We start from the raw sequence: 17,515 nt of genomic DNA, 5'->3' as shown, positions 1-17,515 counted from the left end.
TGTCGACGGGCTCCTGGGATAGTGGTGGTCTTGAGCTCCTCTCAGGATCCGGTTAAACTGCAGTGGGTTTCTTTTCCAAGGGACAGCAGTTGGACGAGAAGGACGCCCGCCGATTCCAGCTGAAGATCGCCGAGCTGAGTGCCATCATACGCAAGCTGGAGGACCGTAATGCCCTGCTGTCCGAGGAGCGCAACGAGCTGGTGAGTAATGACCACAACTCTCCATCACACCATAGAGGATTAGCACACAGGACTCGAGTGTTCAACGCCATGTCTTCTACTCTGAAATATTTGCATGCCTTTTGTTGAAGTTGATGGACGAGTGACAGATGATTTCAAAGATGGATCACTTTTGTGTGTGCAGAGGGAGACCGTTTCCCTTGTTTCTCTGTGCACAGTGCTGCGCACAACTCTATCTACATGAGTGTATTTTGGACACTTTTGTATTTCCTCATAAATATGTTTCTTATGTAGCCTACCAGCTGTTTACATCAGCAGCTTCCATTCCTTCAGCTGCGTGTGAAAGCAGTGGCATAGAGGCTAGTGGGAAAGTTTTTTTGTTTTTGAACTTGAACTCAAAGTCATGGTTTGCTAGTTTACAGAGGGAAAGAGAATCCACGCCTGATCAGCCTGAAGGGACCCTGGCATGCTGTGAAAGTTGTATGCAAACTGTGTTGCTAAGCTTTTGAGGTTACTTTTTTTTTGCTAAGCTTTTTGGGTTACTTACCACGCTAGAGGCTTCCGAATGTAAGATGTGTCTGTGTACATGGTGGAGATCGGCATGGAGAACTCACTGAACCCTCACACTCTGTCAGACAAGAACAGAATACAAAGAAGGATGATCTCAGACTGTAAGGGCAACAGACTCTGTGGAGCTGTGGGTGCAGAGTAGACAGCAGCAAGGTTGATGTCAGTCACATCTATTTAATGGAGCTCCAGTGAAGCCTTCGTCCTCTGGAGGTCAATCTGGTGCCAAATGACGTTGTGGTTCTGTTTGTCAGTGTTTGTCCACTTACACTCACACTCAATACTACTGACCAGCATTCTTTTATTTGTCCAGATAGGCGTTGGCAGTGGACCCGAAACAGCTATTGCATGTGTTTGTTCTGCAGGCACCCATGCGTGTCCGCTTCACTGACAGCTCTATGTAATGAAAATACACTCGCAGGTCCCCTCGCAGGTTGGCTGACCTCTCTTGAGGTCCACCGCAATCCCATCATGCCTTAACGGGCACATTCTGTCACCCTAAGCATTATGGGCAATGGAAAAGATTCCGTTCTTTAAGGGTCTGTGACACTGATAGATGACTGTGTTTCCCGCTCCCCCAGGCCAATGGCAAAAAATCGATGTTGTGATCCACAGTGATTCTGTTACAATACAGTTTTGGTACTTATAAATAGTTCATTGAAAGGTAATTATAAGTATTGCATTTAACATTTTCTAAAGGTGGCCTACTCTTTGACCAGTGCATTGCAGATTTCAATCAGAGACTTAAACCTTTAGTAATGAGTAGTGGTGTAAGAGATTGGATGAGTTGAGACGAGTCCAGGCTGGAAGCCCCTCTGTGCCTGACCACTGGCCCCCTGCTGGCGGTTCTGCTCCACTGCACCTCCTACAAACGGTCTGCCACGGGAGGGGCCTGCTTGGTTACACAAGCTTTTATCAGCCAGATGTTCTAAGGATGAACTAATCTGCTGGTGCATATTACCGTAATACCCATGCCACTCTCCTCAGAAGGAGACACTGGGATCTTATCCACCCTGAGATAACTCTGTACAGTAAATAACATTCATGAATTTGATTCATGCAGTAAGAGCAAAACCAATTGCAACTGTATTTCTCCTGAGATGACGGATCAAGATTGTTTTTCTGGTGCCGGATGCCTAGAAATAATTCCAGGGTTTTGTTTGTCCTCTTATCTGGTTACACAAACGCAAACTCAATCAGGCACAGACATTGTTGAATAGAGAACAACATTCAGCATAGCACTCAACTCTGATTACGGCGCATCTGAAAATGCACTGCTACCCCCCCCAGACAGTGATCCCCGGCCTTCCCTGACAAGCAGCTTTCAGACGGAGACAGAGGCTCTCTCTGAGTGTTTGTGTGGAGCTGCTTTTGCTCTCAGTCCCAGAGAGCCACAGGACCGTCCTTCCCCCAGTAAGCGTAGTAAGCTGGTGACAGTGGGCGTCAGACGGGCATTGTGTCCGGCGACTGAAAGCCGCATGTCTGATTCCTGCATAAAAGATGTCAGGATTTGCCCCCGAGGATCATGGGGGATGAGCCCCACTCTGTCTGACGTGGCCGCTCAGCTGACGGACAGCTCAATCTGTATGTAAGGATGTGTGTGTGTGTGTGTGTGTGTGTGTGTGTGTGTGTGAGAGAGAGAGAGAGTGAGTGTATGTGGATATGGAGTGAGAAGGGCCTCTAATCCTTCCACACCCAGCCACAGATTTACACACGGCCGTCTGTGTCTGGAGGAAGACGCACATCTCAACAAGCTTGCTCTCTCTCTCTCTCTCTCTCTCTCTCTCTCTCTCTCTCTCCCTTCCTCTCTCTCTCTCCCTCTCCCTCCCTCTCGCTAAACATATAATGAATGTTGTTTATGTAAAGTGGGATGAAATGATACAATGTTGTATGTCTGTGTGTGTGTGTGTGTGTGTGTGTGTGTGTGTGTGTGTGTGTGTGTGTGTGTGTGTGTGTGTGTGTGTGTGTGCGCGCAGCTGAAGCGCCTGCGGGAAGCTGAGAGCCAGTTTATGCCTCTATTGGATAAGAACAAGCGACTGAGCCGTAAGAATGAGGAGCTGGCCCACGCCTTCAGACGGATGGAGAATAAGCTGCGCTTTGTCACACAGGAGAACATTGAGATGGTAAACCATGAACCCACACACACTCTCACACACACACACACACACACACACTCACACACACTCACACTCACTCTCACACACACACACTCACTCACTCACTCACTCACTCACTCACTCACTCACTCATGTGCATATAGTGATGTCATTGACCACACATCCAAGATAATGCCATGGTCATGGAACACACAAGGTTGTCAATCAATCACATGTACATACACACACAAGCACACATAACGTGTAATTACATGCATGCACACACACACTCACTCACACATACACATACACACACACACGCACACACACACACACACACACACACACACACACACACACACACACACACACACACACACACACACACACACACACCTTGCCAACACCATATACGAACTAAACTCGATGTGAGCTAGCGTTAGCGATCAAATCATTGTAATTGCGTTGTTTTCAGTTGAAATGTCATAACTGCATGCTACCCAACCGTCTCTATTCCCTGTCTGTCGCTCACACTGCTCTGCTATTTTGAAAGAGAAATGTGATGCAATAGAAGAGCCTACAGTATCTAACAGATTCAGTATGGACAGAGAGCACTCTATGCTACACAACAGTCGCTCGCTCTGAAGCAGTTAGGATACCCTGTGACACACACCCCCAAATTCCTCATATTCCTCATTTGAACAGAGTGAGGAAGGGCCCTTCACACAAAGATGACAGTGAAATCTGAAATGTAAACATGCATGCAGGGAATCTTGTAGTGATGTGCATGTGTGTGACTAAACTGTAGATGAATCAAACGCGATCTCACACCTAAACCCCACTAGTGACCCACCATATGTCCGCTTCTGTATCAGAACATGTACACCCTGACCTGGAGTTCTAATTACGGGAGAATACGACACACCTGCTGTTCTCTCATTCTCATGTCATTCATTATTCTCACTTAGGCTTTAAATAGCTTTACTCTACTATAAAATGCATTTTCACACATGTGCGGAGTGTGTCATATTCTGTTCATCTATGATGTCTTCTGACATGATGTATAAGTGTTGGTAAATGTGCATTATATGTCTTTGCGAATTCAGTGTGTGTATGTGCAAAAGGTTCCTATCCATTTCATAGATATGATGCTTTACTCATGTAGAGGGAGTATGTTGACTGCTCGTGGCATTGAGACACTATATGTGTGTGTGCAGAGGGAGAAGGCAGGGACCATCCGCAGGCCCAGCTCCCTCAATGATCTGGACCAGAGTCAGGAGGAGAGGGAGATCGAGTTCCTCCGGCTGCAGGTGCTGGAGCAGCAGAACATCATAGATGACCTGTCCAAGGTAGGGCCTCAGTGATGTCTCAACATACACGCACATGCATCATAAGACCAACACATACACACGCACACACACACACACATACATACACACATACACACGAACACACACACACACACACACACACACACACACACACACACACACACACACACATACAGTACACACACACACACATACAAACACATACACACACACACCACACACACACAGAGCATGCATATAACGATGTCATTGACCACACGTCCAAGGTAATGCCATGGTCATGGACGCACACACACATACACACACGCACGCACGCACACACACACACGCACGCACGCACGCACGCACGCATGCACGCACGCACGCACGCACGCACACACACACACACACACACACACACACACACTCACCATACAACAAGTACCTGTGTGTGCTGAATATGAGCTTTACACACAAATGCCCCTCCCCCACACACATCTAACATTACTGATGATTTATCCAAGTGATTGCCATGACAACACCTCCCACTGCTCAGCTCAGCCTCCCTCTCTGAAGCATGTGCAGAGGCACACAGAACCACTTACAGTACATAGCAAACACCATCAGAAACCCTTAGGTACCAAACTCAGACTTCACCTAATCATTGTGATTAACCATGACCAAGGCTCACGTACAGTATAAATTACAGTATAGATACTCATAGTTGCCCAGTGCTATTGCACACAAAGATATACTTACCCATCAGCATGTGTGTGATTAGCGACAGTAACAGCTTTCTACTTCAGTAGTGAGACTCCATTAAACCATACTAGCCTTTTAGTGCAGACGGGAGCACTCACGCCTTGGCTGTTAAATGCGGCATTAGCGGCGAAGAGATTTCCATTATTGGTGACCCAGTGTGTTTTTTATAGGCCCTGGAAACTGCAGGATACGTGAAAACTGTCATAGTAAGTTATCCTCATATTCATCCTCCTGTTAATCGGTCTCAAAGTACTGTGTTTCACTCATTTACTTGAACTGCGAACATAGAGAATTTTAAGTGTTTGCGGCAGCTCACCTGTCAGATATGCCTCTATTATGGCCTGTGTGTTATTCAATGTACAGATGTACAGTGTCTCCGTATTTTAGATACATTTTTCCTCTCCTGTGTTGTAAGCAGGATGCTTGCAGGCATGTTACCTGCTTATGTGGTAGACACAATTCCAAACTGCTAGAAATGAATTGTATTGCATACTGTTTAAATATGTAGGTTGTGTATGTGGAGAAGTGTGAGTGTTACTCAGTCTGGGGGAGGGGCTGGCAGGAGTGAAGGAGTGCATGTGTGCTAAACTCAGTGAGCTCATCTCTGCCTGGCCTCAGGAGAGAGACATGCTGCTGAGGTACAGAAGACAAGATTCAGCTCGACGGAAGAAGTCCATCAAGCCCTGCAAGGTGCAAGGTCCAACATGCATTTGTGTGTGTGTGTGTGTGTGTGTGCTTGCGTGCATGCGTGAGTGTGTGAGTGTGTGTTTGTGTGTGTGTGTGTGTATGTGTGTGTGTGTGTGTATCACTTTTCTCTTTGATAGTGAATGTGTGTTCAGTTCAAGAGTGCAGCAAATGTTTATTAAAAGTGGGAGAGTTCTTTATGCATTTTTGTTGTGTATAATGTAACATGATTGCACAACATTTATTTAACAGTATATTAAAGAGATGAAAAGTTTAAATACTGTAATTGCATATGCTCCATAACGATAAAAGGCACTCATTTGGGCAACTCATTATTCATTAAGATTGAAATAGATAATGTGATTAATATTACCATTAAGATTAGGATTAAGAATAATGGTCGGATTAAGATACTGGATCATAGGCTCTCTCAGTCTGAAAGCAGGCACACCGTTAGACTATCACGTGCTGTTGATGAAGTGCTCAAGTGTGCAGCTATTTTGTGCCCCCAGCAGCCAGTGATAGAGACGTTCTTCGGATATGATGAAGAGGCGTCTCTGGACTCGGACGGCTCATCCATCTCCTACCACACTGACCGCACGCCCTGCACACCAGACGATGACCTGGAGGAGGTGAGGGGCGTCCACGTCAGGGGTGACCTGTCTGAGGGTCAGGGGTTGCCGGGGAACATGCGAGGGGAGGTCCACACAAACAAGCTGACATTTCGGACAGATATGTTCAGTGACATTTTCAGATCAAAACCCTCGATATCTATACCACCCCCTGGGGAGATATGGTCTGATATATTCTTAAAGCGTATATATGTGTGTGTGTTTGTGTTTTTGTGTGTATGTGTGTGTGTGTGTGTGTGTGTGTGTGTGTGTGTGTGTGTGTGTGTGTGTGTGTGTGTGTACAGGGCATGATAAGAGAGGAGACAGAGCTGAGGTTTCGTCAGTTGACTATGGAGTACCAGGCACTGCAGCGGGCCTATGCTCTTCTCCAGGAGCAGGTCGGGGGCACCTTTGATGCTGAGAAGGAAGTCAAGGTACAAACACACAGCACATCATTGTCCACACTGTCTGGAGCATTGTGCAAAATTAACAACACAACAGGGTTAAATATAATGTCTTGTAAACTCTGATTGCTCAGGCAATTAGCATTTTACAGTTATGAATCATGTCATCTTTATTATATCATAAAATGTGTGACGAGTGAAATCTAATAATCTGACTGTAATAAATGTCTGTAAAATTTATAATAATGAGCCTTCAATCAAAGCATCTGCTGTTGATAAGGATGTCAATCCATGAGTGCATTTATGCAAAAGGTGGATCTGGCCTGTACAATTATCTCATTCTCTCTGTTTATGTAATGAAAGACTGTCTACTTTCCTTTCAGACACGAGAACAAATGCAAACTGAACTCATCCGCTATCAAACCAGGGTCCAAGACCTTGAGTGTGTTTTAAGTCAGCAAGGCCAGGTAAGAAGTGCTCAATAACTATTGCAGCAGCAAGCTGATATGAATGCTTTTAAGTTGAATTAATCACTTTGCATGTGATATCCAAGAAAGTTTGATGCCATTGAAGAACTCCATTAAAATTAAAAAGTACTTAGAGTGCATTCCATACAGAGGACACTCACACTTTTTTACGCTAGGAATTAACAACTGTGTGACCAAACACCATCTGCTGCTTGGTATCAAATGGGCCCATGCGCTCATAGCTAGATTGCCTATTACGGGCCCTGATAGTCTCATTAGCTGCTCTGCCGGTAATAGCGGAGCGTTAGAACTGCTGTACAGAAGTGCCGTCTTCCTCCCTCATCCTTATCCCTGCCCTGCCCAGAGTTGTAACCAAGGCGCTGAGAGCCTGGGCTCCACAGAATGAATTAGGCTCCTGCAGGAACTGTATGATATATCACATTTCATTTGAACTGCAGTGGGCAGAGGCCCTGCCTGCTCCAAATTGCTTTGGGAGGCGTCGGGCGCATCTTCGGGGAGACCAGAGAGTTCCTCTGACTCAACGGGGGCAATTCTCGAAGAGACAATTGGCCTGCACAATGCTTAGCAGGGCATGAGCGGGAGAACAATGTCATTAACTCCACAGGACCAACACTTACACTGCCATTGCTGACCCGACCCGCCATCCCGACCCAAGCGCTAAGTTGTAACTGGACCAATCCAGGTGTCCTGCCCGTGTATTTTCACACGGCTCCCACGCCCACCGCACACCCCTTGGCCCACGTCTGGGCCACCCCTGGGAGTTCCACTTCAAAGCCGTAGTGACCTATTTTGGGGCTCTGGAGTAGAGCTCTGCTCAGTATTCTACTCTGTCTTTCCAGCTGCAGTCACTTGGCTGAGCCTGACGAACAGATGCCTGTGTGTTTTATATTCTTTGTTTTTGTTCTTTTGAAGGATATGAAATGGATTGAGGAGAAGCAGGCGCTGTATCAAAGAAATCAAGTCCTTGTCGAAAAGGTAAATTCTACAAGCGTGAGCACTGACACCTGCTTTAATTCAGTGAATACCATTTTGAAGTTTTGAGTGCTCTATTATTATTTCACAGATAAAGCAAATGGAATCAGAGGAGCATCGTTTGAAAAATGAGATTCAGGACATTAAAGACCAAAATGAACTTTTAGAGTTCCGTATTCTTGAACTTGAGGTAAGTGCTAGCTCTCAGTCATTTCTCTGTCTTCTTTTTTCAGAATTATTTGTAATAAATTGCCACTTTAAAAGCTTTCATGCCATACCCAGTTCAGTTTAACATTTAGTTAGAATTCTAAATGGACATCTCTTTATCATATGCTATCTGCCTCTGATGTCTCTGAGGAACGTGGCCGTGGGCATGGGAGCTATTCATTATGGATTAGATCTCTGGGCACTGCAGCAGAGTTGGTGACACAGCTTTGTTCCCTCTGCAGGAGAGAGAGAGGAGGTCTCCTGCCATAAACTTCCATAACATCTACTTCAGTGAGGGAGTGAGTCCACTGCAGGTCTACTGTGAGGCCGAGGGAGTCTCGGTAAGGACAGTAAGGCCCACATGACCATTAGCTGAGGGGAAATGAGCTGTACCAGTAACGCGTGTCTCTCTGAGAATTGTCTTCATGTACTTTGAGAGAAGTGGTAGTACTGTTGAGAGAAGAGTGCTGTGCATAGTCCTTTTAGAATCATGAGCATGAACATTACACGTTAAACCTCTGTTTTCACTCATGACCATCAAACTATTCTCCAGCTTTATTCAGTCAGAGTTGGTGTGGTATTCTGTGGTAACTGAAGTTGTGGTAACAAAGGTATCAAATTACGTGTGATAACTTTAACGCTGAAAGTTGAGATAGAATTGTATTTGAAACATGTACTGTAGCCTCAGGCACTGGCAACAACTTGGGTCCTTTTCTGTACTGCAGGACATAGTCATTTCAGAGCTGATGAAAAAGCTGGATATTCTGGGGGATAACGCCGTAAGTGTATGTTGCTTTTCTTCTGTAAATGTGTGTGTTTGTCCAAGTCTGTGTCAGGTGACTACGTGTTGTGTTGTCTGCGTGTACAGAACTCTTGTGTACAGTATACATATATTGTGTTGTAGTCTTTTTCTTCACCTTTCACTAATATCTGTGTCCCTGTACACAGACCCTTTCCAATGAAGAGCAAGTGGTAGTCATTCATGCCAGGACTGTGCTCACTCTGGCAGAGAAGGTACCTTTGACTAACATGCTTTTATGTCTAAGGTTCAGTACTCAATATATGGTGTTTCATTGTTATTACATTTATAACATTTCTTCATTCTGTTCTACTCAGTGGCTAGAGCAAATTGAGGTGACCAAATCAGCTTTAACACAGAAAATGCTGGACATTGAGAGTGAGAAGGTATTTTGCTGCAGTTTTGCACTGAGATTTCTAATGTTGTCTCCACCCCTTACATTGGGTGGGGAAATGCTCCAACAGCTCCATCTAGTGTTCATTAGAAGAATATTGGTAAAAGTTCATATTTCAGTACATGTCTCCTAATACTGTAATGTAGAGAGAAGGTTACTAATTACTAATTTAGAGAAGGTTACTAATTTAAGTGAAATGTTTTACCCTCATTAGTACCACCTTTCCTAAGATGCTTCATATCTGTTTCATATATGCATTATGCACAGTTTTAGGCAGTTTGGTTACATGTTATTTATACTTTAAAGTTTAACCATTTACAAAGTTCAAAAGCTAAATGTAACCATTTCCTTCCTGTTTCCCTCACAGGACCTCTTCAGCAAACAGAAAGGATATTTGGATGACGAGCTGGACTACAGAAAGCAGTCAGTGGACCAGGCCCATAAGGTGGGATTTGTTGGGATCCTGTCAGTACACCACGTCACACACACACCCACACACACACACACACACACACACACACACACACACACACGCACACACACATACACACACACACATACACACACACACACACACACACACACACACACACGCACACACATACACACACACATACACACACACACACAAACACATACACACACACGCACACACATACGGACACACATACACACACACACACACAAACACACTCACATACAAATGCATGTTGGGTTTGATGTCCATCACTACTTCCACTTGCACCACTAATGTGAGGCGAGGTCCACCTGACTGCCATCTGGCCCCACAGCGGATCCTGGAGCTGGAGGCCATGCTGTTCGACGCGCTGCAGCAGGAGGCCGGGGCCAAGGTGTCGGAGCTGCTGTCGGAGGAGGAGCGCGACGCGCTGCAGCGGGCAGTGGAGCAGTGGAGGAGGCAGGTGCTGAGCGAACTCCGCGAGAGGGACGCACAGATACTCCGAGAGAGGATGGAGCTGGTGCACCACGCACAGCAGGTACACACACACACACACACACACACACACACACACACACACACACGGTCATATACGGTTATATCTTCACTTAAGAATATTAAAATGGATGTTTAAAAATAACACACGGTCATTAATTAGCAGGAGAATGCATGGTGTAGTTACTGAGGTCCATTTATTTGTCTAAATCATGTTTATTACACACAGATACAAGCACATACTGCACACGTAGCCATGCAGGGAACAGATTATCATCAATAAAAGTTTAGTGAAAAATACCGATACTGCTACTTCATAGATTCTTCTTTCAGTGAGGCAGATAAATAAAAAACAGTTTGTAATGGATTAAAATCATGTTACACTGACAGAATGAATGAGTAAGGATGATAAATGGCCCTTAAGCTAACAATGTTATTAGTGCTTGTTGGAGATGCTATTCTAGAACTATAATGACAGCCTGGAGGGAATAGAACTATTTAGAGCAGGTTAAGATTGTTTACAGAGAGCAGATTAGATTTATCATTTGCTTTGATCTAAAGCTTCTCAGGGGATATAGCAATTTTATTTTTGGTCACATGAATGAGTCACCTTAAATAAGGTTCTTTAGATAACATATAAAACCTTAAAAGTAACCAGACAGTCATCATGGGAAATGTTTTGTGTGTTTAGTGAAGTGTTACAAGGAAGTTATCCAGTAACATGAAAGCTTGCATGAAAAAATGCAGTCCAAGTGAACTTTGCTGACTTCAACTGCCTTTCAAACGTTTCAGAGAATTAAGGAGCTGGAGGAGTGGATAGAAGCACAGAAACGACAGATAAAGGAATTAGAAGAAAAGGTAAATCCCCAGGATTATCGGCCATGGGCTAAATCGTAGTGGTGTGAAAAGAGTGTGCAAGTCAAGGTCAACCGTCAAGGAGACCTCAAGATGGAAAGTGTGTGTGTGTGTGTGTGTGTGTGTGTGTGTGTGTGTGCGCGCGTGTGTGTGTGCATGCAAGAGGGTTCTATGTACACAGTTTCACGAGAAAAAAAATTAACTGTGAGAAAATGCATCAGTTTTTGGGAACCATTTGGTATTTTAGAATAACATGATTCTGACAGCTTTCCTCAGGCAAATACCCCAACCATCACAGAGCCGGTCTCTGAGGCTGGGTGAAATTCTAGTCGAAATTTACAAAAACCTTGCCAAGACTCTCATGTACCTGTCATGTTAGATCAGAGACCAGCTGAACCATGACAGCCTGTCTCATGCAGTGGTTGTGTTTTAGATGGTTTGTGTGTTTTTGGCTGTAACTCTCTTCAGTGTCAGAGTATGTAAATGCACTCTTAGAGTTTGTCAACTGATTTCCCTCTTCACTTCTGTCTGACTTAAACAACTCTCTCTTCTCTTCTCTCTTCCTCCTTACCTCCTGTTCTTTTCATTTCCTGGCTCCATCTTCAGTTTTTATTTTTATTTTTGTTCTTCTCTTTAGCCTTCATTCTTTGGTCGTAGTTTCTCCGGCCAACCAGATCAGGTGGGTTTGAAGGCGCCCTCCAGCTCTTTCTTTAGGTTTACTCCTATGTCAACAATTGCCCTTTCTCTCCAAAACAATGTGCAAATATTTATGGTAGTGTCCACCATACAGATGTCAGGCATGTTGATAAAGCCAAACAGATGACCCCTCTCCCTGCAGTGTTCACCCAGAGCCACTGGCCCACATGCACTCACAGTGCGGCTCTGACGTGATTGACAGGCAGATCATTGTCCTTATTGGCCGGGAGGCTTTAGGAGGTCATTTCATTTGTTTTCCTCCCTTATAATGCCTTATTACAGAGCCGGGGGCACTCACAGAGACTAGAGTGTTTTCATTAAACAAGGGACATTCATGTCCATGGGAATGTGGGGTAACTTACTAAATAAACCAAGTCTGGAAATTCATGTAACTCTACCTTTGATTGTCGTCCAGGTTATGACATATTGTAACAATACTTAAAAGATGTTCTAAAGGAAGAGGTCAGGAACATGGAATGCACTCATGACTGACTGTTCTGATGATGTTGTGTCTGTGGGCTATGACTGAGTTCCTCTCCTGTCATCTGCAGGTCTCCAGGCAGCTTTGTCTGTTGGATGTGTCTGATGGAAGGACCACAGCTGAGAGCTTCACCCTGATGTGGAGTATGATGTTGTATGTTGTTGGACTAAGACCCAAACAGACACTGAGGACATGATACTGGTTACACGGAGAACTACAGCTACTGAACTATGGTGCTCATTAAGGGACAAAAGAGAAGGCCCCTTTTTTTAATTGGGAAGAGCTTTGTCTGTCCGGCGTGTCGGATTTGGTGCATGTGGAATTTAAGGACTCTTAAATTGAAGCACTCCCTCTTTCTCTTTCCCTGCTAAGCAGGTGGTGCTGGTGGCTGCTTCCCAGTGGAAGCCTGAGAAAACGGAGAGGTGTTACCATGGCAACCCTGCCCCCACTGTTTACATGATGTAATGAGGGCCCTATGACAGGCGCAGTGCACCTCGGGCACAGCCAATCTCCGAGGAGCTCGCTGCCACCAGCTCTTCTATTGCAACTACCGAGATGAAAACTCTTAAAAGCCAAACCATGGAACTGAACCTGTCCTTTGTTTTCTAATTTGAAGGGATGGAAAAAAAACATCTCTCAGAGGAGAAGCTGAAATCCTGAAAAGACAGTGTTTTTCTCTTTTTTTGTTTGGTCTGGTTTTCCCTTTCTCTAGTTTTTTTAAAAACTCTGTATCTCTCTCTCTCTCTCTCTCAGTGGCTGGAGGGAATGAAGTAAAAGCTCCTTTGACCTTTCCTACAGTGTGTGTGTGTGTGCACAGGTGTGTTTACCTCAGATGCATGGTGCTGGCCAGACCGTGGCGAGAGATGTGCTGAAAGGTGTGCATAGATGGAGCAGGGGTTGGGCTTCAGGTGGGGGGGGTTCAACAGGTGAGCTGCTGTCTAGGTGCAGCTCCGACCTCAGGCTGTTAGGCTGTTCCATACTCCAGGCTGCAGGGAAGGCCATTCCTCTGCACAGGTGTTTATCACACAGCCTTTCTGGACACATCAACAGGACTATTCCACTGAACTCACAGCATGCTTTAACAGGGGACAAGGGAGAGCTCTGATGCCTGCCACATTAACAGGTAAGGGAATGTGCACATTCATATGTATACTGTAGCCTATAATCCACATGTTATTCATGCTGTGTATATCTGTATTTATTTCTAAATGTTATTATATTATGATAAATTATATTATACTGTATATTATATATTATATTACATTATTAAATATTTAGTATGGAAAGTGCACCCATGTGCACCTATTTGTTAATTAATTGACAGTTATGATAATCAACAAGATATACCTTGTTCATTGACTGTCCTACAAGCCAGGTACGGTCATCTTGAAATGAATCTGTATTAGTCTGTAATAAGGCTGACATCATCAGCACATAAAGTGTGCACACAGTAGGGGGTGCTAAATCTCTAGACACAGAGAAGGATATTCCACCACGGATATACTGTAACTCATCTATTGCAGATTGTCCTATATTCAACCCTTTACTGTCCTATATAACCTCTAATGACATTAGGGAGAGCAATACTATTTTCATACGACATAACTTCTTACCAATCATATGCCATACTGACATGTTTCAGGAGGAAGGGAACATCTGCATCATCTCCCCGAGGCCTGACGCAACAGCAGGACTCTCCCTCTCCCTGTCAGCAGGTTAGTACTCTCCTCCCCTCAACATCTGAAGGGGAGATGTGAGCCACACTGTGTCTGATGTAGAACACAGACTTGGAGTGCAATCCTAAAGAGAGAGTGGAGAAAGAGATTAAGTGTGTATATTTAAGCAGCCATTGAGAGGTACTCTCATCCCAGCTGGAGGCTGACCCATGTGATTTTAGAACAATAATGGCCAATTGATTAGTCCCATCTGTTAAGGACCCTCTTTGTCTTTAGTCCCCTTGTTTGCATATGTATGTTTCTCTTTCAGTTGTTTGTTTTTTCCTTGAACCTAATACTCTAATTCATATTCTAATTAATGCTTCTGGGCTTTTGCTCATTTATCTCATTTTTATTTATCAGATTTATTTTCTTTATGCTGGTTGCCAAATGAAATCCCTAATTCTTCCCTGGCTGTGCTGAAGCGTATGTCTGTCAGTGGCAGCCTCCGCTCGGTGAAATATAGGTCTGCACCAAAGGGCATTCTTGAGCACTTCCCAGCGTCTCCGACAGTGTGCCCCTGCAGCGAGGCAGAGTCCTCTGCTAATCGGAGACAAAAAACAACACAGAGCTCAGATCTGGGGCTTTGTAGAGAGCCCATCTAGCCCAAGAAAACCTTGTTTCCCTCAGTGGCTCAGTGCTGCTGTGGAGTTATGCATCTCCAGTCTAAAGAGAGTTTAAGCACTAGCAAGTGTGATGATGCCAAAACAGTTTAATTAATTAAAAATCAAATTGTGCAATTTAAATCGGTGAATATCTCTCAATCATATATTATCAGCATTTTTCTACTTTGATTTAACTGATCAAAATGTACTTTACTAAATACGTCTCAGTGGCATATGGCATTGTGATGATGATTTTAAACTGCTTCAAGCTGGCTTTTCCTTCAAAGATTTTGACGATTTATATACCGGTGTCCCATTGCACTTAATTACATTGGAATGATATATTGGAATGCTGATGAATGGCATTATAACATGCTGTCATACCAAAGAAGGTTGTGTCCCCAGAGGAAATGGCTAAATTGCATTAATCCCTTTAGTTACTATAAAACTACAAAGTAGTATGATTTTAAAAGTCCAAACAGGACATCTGGCCTTGACTAGACCCCTGATTGGACACAGATCTCACAATCAGCTTGAATTGGATGATTATGATTCCCAGTGGTGATGTTTTAGTGTTCTTGGATTTTAAGTGCTAGGTCATTCAGAGCAACATGACCTTGCCACACACACACACACACACAAATAGTTTTAGCCTGTAATGTAGACACACACACACACTGAGTTATGGGCATTTATTTTGCATTCAGAGAAGGAAACTTCAATCAATGCAGCTCATTACAGCGTCTCACCAGGCCACTCTGTCTGTCAAACCATGTTTACAGACACACACTACAAACAGCCCCTTAAGGAGCATTTGAGCTGAATTACAGCACCAATAGCTCTGTCATCGTGTCAATGAGTTGGGACAGATTCATAGCATATCTAAATATGTTTCGTAACTCCCTTCTGAGCTAGTGTACACATGCAACATGCGTACACTTTATGCCCTGGCATTGTTTCACTCCAGATTGCACACTTTGCCAAACATGACACCTTAACAATCTTTCTGTGCAAAAACCATAAACGTGACATGTTGATTGAAAGCAGACAGTATACTTTCTTTACGTCTCACATTTAAAATCACGTATGTATTTTGAGAGCCAAAAGGCATTTTTCTGGCATGTACATTATTCATGCTGAGTTATGTGTTACCCTTGTGGGTGTGTAAATCCTTATTTGTGCGGGCCTTTTAAGCCGAGCTGTTCACAGTCTGCCGGGGCTCCTGGGCAGAGATGGGTGTGATTTGTTTGGAGTGATCTGCCCTCCTGGGATCATCTCTCCCCTGGGGGTCGTGGCCATATGGTGCCCAAGCACCCTGCTCCCTGGATTCCTGCGTCCCAGTCCAGATGGGCTCTCAAACAGAGAGCTGCCCATGATTGTCTTGCTCTGCACCTGCACACAATGCTGTGCGTGGAACGTCCTCCTATGGTCTGCTTGGGCAGTTCGAGCGGTTTATCTTGCTGACTTGTGACTTTAGTCAGCACAGTGACTGGTAGTACAGTGGCATGCATGAAATAATGAAAAAAACCTTAAATAACATTTTTATCTTAGACTTTATCTGTTAGAATGGTCTTAAATAAATGAAGGGCTCAACTTCCCTAAATAGTTTTAGCCTGTAATGTAGATACTGTAGTGTTTGGAGACTCTGTACTGCTGCTACATACTGGTCACCTTGGAGTGGACACATGTATCTGTGTAGTAGGTACCTGTAGATGTGTGGTCTTGGAGTGGACACATGTATGTGTGTGGGTACCTGTAGATGTGTGGTCTTGGAGTGGACACATGTATCTGTGTGTGGGTACCTGTACATGTGTGGTCTTTCCCGCGTCTTTTCAGACGTGTAACTCTCTGTCTCTCCCGTGCTGCTCCAGGGCTGAGGTCCTCCGCTGTGGTGTCCTTCCGACTGCCAGGTGTTCTGACCCTCTCAGCACCACACTTGGTCTCTGCAGCCTCTCCACCACCTCTCCTCACGTCACTCACTGATGACTGGACGTGTCCACCCTCCTCCTTAGGCATCGTTACCTGTCCGTGCAGTGTCCACCTCGTCTCAAACACACAGCTGGCACACTCTGTAAGAGGATTGCTTCTGACATGCCATCCCCAAATATGTCTCAGTCCATTTAGATGTGGTAATCAGTTGAGACGTGACCATTTTTGATCAGTGTGCTGGTGATGTTTTGGCCTGAGCTGCAGCGATGTCTTTGTGTTTGTTCTATGCAGACACATATCTGTAAATGCCTTAATTTCAATGATGATTTTCTTTTTATGGAGCCTTATGTTGATTAGGAATATGTTTTAACTGTCCACCACATTTATTTTGCATTGATTGAAATAAAGCAACTGGGTTTTCTTTATAAAGATTTTCTTGTGGAAGGAATAAACCTGACACTTTATGTCAAAGTGCTATGTGTGTGTAACTGCCTTTGTTTGTGTGTGTGTGAGAGTGTGTGTGTGTGTGTGTGTGTGTTTGCAATAGTGGCAAACTCCAACAGGATGCCACATTCAAGATGTCACATGCAAGTCCAGCAAAGCTCACCCATATTGTCATTTATAGATTGTAATCTGAATGTCATTTGTATTCAGATTACAGATTACTAATTATTTTGTGTCCATAAGCATAAAGATAGCCTTAGCACAAGCTATACAGAGCATCAAAGTTTACAAACATTGTTGGCTGTCGGTTTACCCGGTCCCCACAACATCTGCCAGCCTGTGTGTGTGTGTGTGTGTGTGTGTGT

General features: G+C 44.3%; 1 long non-coding RNA gene and 1 pseudogene across 1 annotated transcript; both read left to right on the top strand.

The window, feature by feature from the left end:
- LOC143138165 (janus kinase and microtubule-interacting protein 3-like) overlaps positions 1–13,332 on the top strand; it is a 31,834-nt pseudogene extending 18,502 nt beyond the window's left edge.
- Positions 13,333–13,446: 114 nt separating this feature from the next.
- Positions 13,447–17,108, top strand: LOC143138610 (uncharacterized). Its single transcript, XR_012990264.1, has 3 exons — positions 13,447–13,580; positions 14,100–14,172; positions 16,649–17,108. It is a non-coding gene; the product is annotated as an uncharacterized LOC143138610 (long non-coding RNA).
- Positions 17,109–17,515: the final 407 nt, after the last annotated feature.

The sequence above is a fragment of the Alosa pseudoharengus genome, unplaced genomic scaffold, assembly GCF_046254945.1.
Source record: "Alosa pseudoharengus isolate Yale_2024_CS ecotype anadromous, Long Island Sound unplaced genomic scaffold, YU_APseudo_1.1 YU_APseudo_1.1_scf_21, whole genome shotgun sequence".
NCBI lineage: Eukaryota > Metazoa > Chordata > Actinopteri > Clupeiformes > Clupeidae > Alosa > Alosa pseudoharengus.
The sequence above is the reverse complement of the archived record's forward strand: the minus strand, read 5'-3'. Positions and strand labels throughout refer to the sequence as shown.